This window comes from Myotis davidii, unplaced genomic scaffold (genome assembly GCF_000327345.1).
Source record: "Myotis davidii unplaced genomic scaffold, ASM32734v1 scaffold507, whole genome shotgun sequence".
In the NCBI taxonomy this organism is placed as follows: Eukaryota; Metazoa; Chordata; class Mammalia; order Chiroptera; family Vespertilionidae; genus Myotis; species Myotis davidii.
This window is the reverse complement of record NW_006298968.1, coordinates 85,068-91,434: the sequence shown is the minus strand read 5'-3', so window position 1 is coordinate 91,434 and position 6,367 is coordinate 85,068. Positions and strand designations below refer to the sequence as shown.

Here is a 6,367-nt window from a genome sequence, read left to right as displayed (position 1 = left end):
TTGAACCAGCATACTGCCTGGTAGTTCTGGAATTGAATAAAGAAGCAGGAGAGAGCCTGGTCAGTGTTGTTCAGTGGTTAAGCATTGACTCATGAACCCGGGGGTCACAGTTTGATTCCCTGTCAGGGCCTATGCCTGCGTTGCAGGCTCAATACCCAATAGGGGGCACGCAGGAAGTAGCCAATTGACAATTCTCTCTCATCATTGATGTTTCTATCTCTTTCCCCTCTCCCTTTCTCTCTGAAATCAATAAAAACATGTATTTTTAAAAGCAGGAGAGAGATAACAGATGTTAGTGGAGTGACAGAAGTTCAGTCCTATTTCCTACATTTAATAAGGACATATGAGTTTCCTATATGTTGGAAATCACCACTATTTGTGGCTGTAACTTAGGCTGTGTTGCAAGTACTATTACCATTCTGGGTGAGGAAATCCCAGGTATGGCTGATGTTAAGGTGGGGAGGATTAGACTTGGCTTTAGCCTCGTCTCCCAGCCAAGAGACCATGTGGAGGGAGACCCAAAGTACCCTCCTAAGATCCTACAAGGAGCCAACACTTGATATCTCTTTCAGAGGTGGAATTGAAAAGCAACCAGTGTCCAACAGGAAAATAGCAACAACTAAAAGAAAGAGAATGGTGGATTTGCCACCAGGCATTGTGGTCACTCAAGTGATTAGATGTCTCCCCACCTCCTCTCACTGCTGCTGTAATCTAGATGTGCTGCCTCTGGAGACCACACCCCTTTGTCCACACCCCCAACATTTCCAGGCAGTAGTGTGTCCTGCTTTTGTGGAAAAGGGTGAAATGTAAGATATGAGATAATCTTAACCAAAACTGAAGAAATGTTATAAGGGTGGGCTGAGAGATCTTTAAGGAGCTTGTACTTAGGTGAAATGGAGATCAAGGGGGACATTTGATAGGTATTGTTTGGGGAAAGTCTAAAATGACTCCAGATACATACTTTCATGACTCCTTAATCAAATCAAGTAAAGATTTACTATTTAATTTTATCAATATTTTGACATGCATAACAAAAATTTGAGTTAAATGTTCCTATTCTCACAGTGCAGATGGTAAGATGAGGTTTCATGAGGCTAAGTGACTTTCTAAAGGGCACAGAGCTAGCATGATGCAGATTAGGGTTGGAACCCCCACCTCCCCAACTTTGAAGCTTATGCCCTTTCTACCCCACTGTACTGCTCCAATACCATACCTTTAAAGTCATGTTGTGGCAGTGGCCAGTTTATAAAGTTAAAAATAAATAACTGTTCCTGATATTGCAATGTGACATGAATCAAACCACCTGAGGTTGCAGAGGGTAGAATGATGCAAATAATTGACTAACTCTGGTATAATGACAATTTCAATTCTGAAGTTAAATTCTGCTAAGACTATAGGCAGAACTGTGATATGGTACTTCCTCACGTGTTCTCTGTCAGATAAACCTGGGTTACCTATTTTTGTGTTGTCTATTACACATGCACTGTCTCTCCCTTTCCCATCCCCAAACCTCCCCTCCTTTCCTTTAGAACCGTGGTCAGCAAACTGCGGCTCGTGAGCCACAAGCGGCTCTTTGACCATTTGAGTGTGGCTCCTCCACAAAATACCACAAAATACCACATGCCGGCACACACATACAGTGTGATTGAAACTTTGTGGCCCATGTGCAGAAGTTAGTATTTTGTGGAAGAGCCACACTCAAGGGGCCAAAGAGCCACATGTGGCTCGCGAGCCGCAGTTTGCCAAGCTGCAGTTTGCCAACCACTGCTTTCGAATATCAACTCAATGACCTCATTCACTTTCTTTTCTAATATCTTTTTTTTTATTTCTTAAAGTATTACAAAGAGTATTACACATGTCTTCCCCCCCCCCTTTGACATTCCCCAGCTTCCCCCCTCCCCCAGTGTTTTGTGTCTATTGCTCATCAGTCTATAATGGTCCTTATTATCCATAAATGAGTGAGTTCATGTGGTATTTTTCTCAGCTTCCCAAGGGCCATCTCAGCCTCACAGGGGCCAACCCAGCCTCACAGGGGCTGTCTCAGCCTCACAGGAGCTGCCTCAACCTCACAGGGGCTATTTCAACCTCACTGGGGCTGTTCAACCTCACTGGGGCCAATTCAGCCTCACCAGGTTCGATTCAACTTCACCGGGGCCGTTTCAACCTCACCAGGGCTGTCTTGACCTCACCAGTGCCGTCTCGACCTCACCATTGCTTTCTCAACCTCACTGAGGCGGATTCAACCTCACCAGGGCCGTCTCAACCTCACCAGGGCCGTTTCAGCCTCACCAGGACTGTCCCAGCCTCACCAGGGCTATTTCAGCCTCACCAGGGCCATTTCAGCCTCACCGGGCCCGGTTTCAACATCACCAGGGCTGTTTCAACCTTGAGGGGGCCGTCCCAGCCCCATGGGGGCCGCCTTGGCCTTACGGGGGCCGTCTCAGCAACACGAAGTTTGGCATTCTGTCCTTTGTTTGGGAGGCTTCTTGCTGGACAAAATCTCCACGTGTTCCTGGTGGCTGAATATCTGGTTTGCTTGCTTGGATTTCATTTTCTACCAAGTGTGCAGACTGCCTGTCTGCCGTCTCCCAGCATCCCATGTAAGACTGGATCTGGTGGACCTGCCTGTGCATTTGCTGGTACAGTGGTTCCACCTTGCCGGCCCAGCTGGGTCTGGCTCCAGCTTCCTCCGAACCTGATTCTGCTTCTTGAGTGTGTCCCTTATGTATGCAAGGAGTTGAAATCTGCATTCTGCTGGGCTGCAAAAGCACGGGTGGTTCTCTTTGTGCCACTAGCACAGCTTGGGTGGGGATGTAAATTGAGTAGGGTGGGGTCCCCAGGAATCATCAGGGCGGAGCAAGGGGCAATGGCATCTCAGCAACTCCTCGCCTCTCTGTGACTCAGCATCTCGCGTCCCTGAGTGCCAGCAAGCAGCTCCGTGAGACAGCCACTCTCGGTCTCCAGCCCTTTGCAAGGCCATCCCACCTCTCCCCATAGAGGTCTGGGACCTCAGAATTCCGCCCCAAACAAGCTCAGTGGACCCAAGAGTCTGCAGCCCCTTCCGATTGAAAAAACTGCGCATCCAGTTGCAGCCCACCTGGCGCGCGATTCCGTACCTCCGTTCTTGGAGCCTCTGCACAACCTACTCAGTCTCAATGCTCTTCTTTCTTTCCTTCCAGTTATAGAGCTTCCACTGGGCCAGCTTTCCATGGTTCTGGATGATAACTGTTTGTTTTATAGTTGGTAGTCTCGATGTTGTTGTGGGAGGCAGCATGCACAGGTCTGTACCTTATGTCGCCATCTTGGTTCTCTAGCTCTGTATCAGACTACGCGGAGCACAGCTCTCAGAGTCCACAGGTTCAGAGCCCAAGCCCGGCCTCAGTCTCTTTTCTGATATCTTATCAGCAAACTAGAACCAGTACTCGGTACATAATAGGCCCTTCATAATTTTTCTTTTGAATGAAAGAATCAGAAAGTGATTTTTAAGCTGCCACATAAATTCTACCTTAAAGAGTAAGAGGCAAAGAAGGAGGAGAAAAAGAGGATGTTATGGACTGAATGTTTGTGTTCCCTCAAACTCAGATGTTGAACTCCATCCCCTTGTTATTTGATGGTATTAGGAGGTGGAGCCTTTGGGAGGTAATTAGGACTAGATGAGGTCATGAGGGTAGAACCCTAATGAATGGGACTAGTGTCCTTTCAAAAGCCATGAGAGCACCAGCTTTCTCTCTCTATTTCACCATGTACAGATATAATGAGGAGTCAGCTGTCTCCTCACCAGAACTCGACTATGCTGGCATCTGAATATTGGAATTCCAGTCTCCATATCTAAGAGAAATAAATGTCTATTGTTTATAAGCTATCTATGGTAATTTATTTGTTTGTTTGTTTATTTATTCTCATCTGAGGACATGTTTATTGATTTTATAGAGGGAGGGAAGGAGGGAGAAAAAGGGAGAGAGAGAAAGAGAGAGAGAGAGAGAGAAAGAGAGAGAGGAAGAAACATGATCAGTTGCCTTCTGAATGTGCCCTCACCAGGGATAAACCCACAACCTATGTACCCTGATGGGGAATTGAACCCACCAGATGACACTCCAACCTACGGAACCACTTAGCCAGGTCTATGGTAGTTCATAATAGCAATCTGAACAGACTAAAACAGAGGAGGAAGAGGAGAAAATAAGTACAGATCTCATCTGGTTATTCAAAAGTCAACAGACCTGGCTACATAAGCATGCCACTGCTGGCCAAGGTAGCCTTCAAAATGGCTTTAGTGACTTCCATTCAAACTTTGTGATATGAGTTACCATAAAAACCTGGCTACAGCAAAATTCTTTTCCAAATGGCCTAGCCAGGTGCTGATCTGCTTCCCACCCGGCCTAGAATTTCAAAGACATATGTCACTTATTTGTGTAGGTGGTGTCCTAGCTTGTGTCAAAATGAGATTTAAAAAGATGAATATAAATGGTAAATTGGCTTGTTTGCCAAAAGTGTCTCTCCAGGGGGACCAAGAGTCTTCTTTGGGAGAACATTTATTCTCAAGGGAATTTAATTTTGATCTATTAATGAAGACATTGTTTGAGTGGAGGAACCTATGATATGTTTCTTTTTTACCTCATGTCAACCTTGTCATATAGGTCTTTAATTTCAGAAGTGGCCAAACAGGTACAAAGATTAGTCTTTTGGGGTCACACAGTGTAGCCAAACTGCTACTTGTGACCTGATTCTAAAATACTCACATAGCACCCAGTATTAGGGGTCATGATTCAGAGAGTTAATGATTTCTGAAATAATTATTTCTGAGATAATTCTTTAATTACACTCATACAGAAGAAGTGTTTATGTTTATAAGTAAACGACTTAAAAATTCATACAGAAAAATAAGATTTTCCCTGCAAATGAGAGAATTAGAAACTATGCTAATCTGCTACATATAATTTAAAATGAAAAATAAATTATAATTTATGTTTAAGTATAATAATGGTACTAAATTTTGATAATTAAATTATCCTCAAAGCTGTTGAATGATTACTATCAAACTCTTCTGTTTATGCTTCTGGCTGAGAACTAAAGAAGGGACTGAGGCTTAAAGTGACTAGAAATTCTTCACATAGTTTTTTGTGACCACCTGCAGAGGTTAAACTCTTTTTCTCTAGAGTCCAAAGATAAGAGAAAAAGTCTCTGATTTGCAATCAGAATTGATCTGCTGCTCTACCAGCCACAGCCCAAATATTACCATAAATCTTTGCTGGAGGATTCTCTGGAGGAAGTAGCAAAGGGGAGTTCTTGCCATCTTGATGTTTTGAAAAGAGCCAGGGATGTGAACTTTCACATTGGCTGAAACTATCCCCACATATGTGTCACATTCTTTGTGGTGAATTTGGTTTCTTCTTCTTTGCCAGCAATTCTTCCTGTTGCCCTGGACAGGTGATCTCTCTTAGGGGCTTCACATCTGTAATTTTAAAAGACTCTAAGAAGAGGTCATCCAACCTAATGAAGAGGTCATCCAACCTAATGAGGGCAAGGGTGCCCTCCCCCTGAAACCCCAAAATAAAGGCTTTCACAAAATCAGCTTCTTTTGTCAGAGCACTAACATCCTTTCAGGTTCTCTCTCTTTTTTTATTTTTACTTTTTTATTTTTTATTTTTTAAAAATATATTTTATTGATTTTTTACAGAGAGGGGAGAGAGAGAGAGAAAGAGAGAGAGAGAATGAAGGAGAGAGAAACATTTATTGGTACCTTTTTATTGGTGCCTTTAGTACATGCCCCAACTGGGGATTGGACCTGCAACCTAGGTTATGTGCCCTGATGCAGAATCAACCCCCAAACCCTTAGTTATATGAAGAATGCTCCAACCAAATGATTTCCAGGGCCAACCAGTTGTCTTTTAATGGTGTCAATTAGCTGGGACTGGAATTTTCCTTGTTTCTTTTTTCCCATCCAGGAACCTGTGCCTTGAGAGGAGTGGGAAGACAGGCCGTTTTGAGTGGGGCCTCCTCTAAGTTCATGCAGCCCACATCCGCCCTCCCCCACTTGGACAGCTCCTCAGCCTGCCCTTTCTTCAACCTCTGACTATCCTTGTGGGTGACCTGGGTGAAACCATCCTCAGCCTCAGCACTCTGTGCCTCCATTTCGGTTGCCATCCCAAGAATCTCCAGCCCCATGATCTGTTTTTTACATTTCTCTCTCAACATAACTCCTATTAAACCCATGTCTGAGTCCTGGGGTAGATGTGGATGTGTTTAGCAAAGAGGAGATTTGAAGAATACTAAGTGAAAGTTGTTGGACTCAAGTCAGTGTAGGATATTGAGGTTCAAGCAGGCCTATTCTGAGATTCCTTCATAGAAGATCCAACCCTATTAATGC

At 44.2% G+C, this 6,367-nt stretch overlaps 1 pseudogene; it reads right to left on the bottom strand.

The window, feature by feature from the left end:
* Nucleotides 1-5,192: 5,192 nt before the first annotated feature.
* LOC102765452 lies at nt 5,193-6,144 on the bottom strand (annotated as a pseudogene).
* Nucleotides 6,145-6,367: the final 223 nt, after the last annotated feature.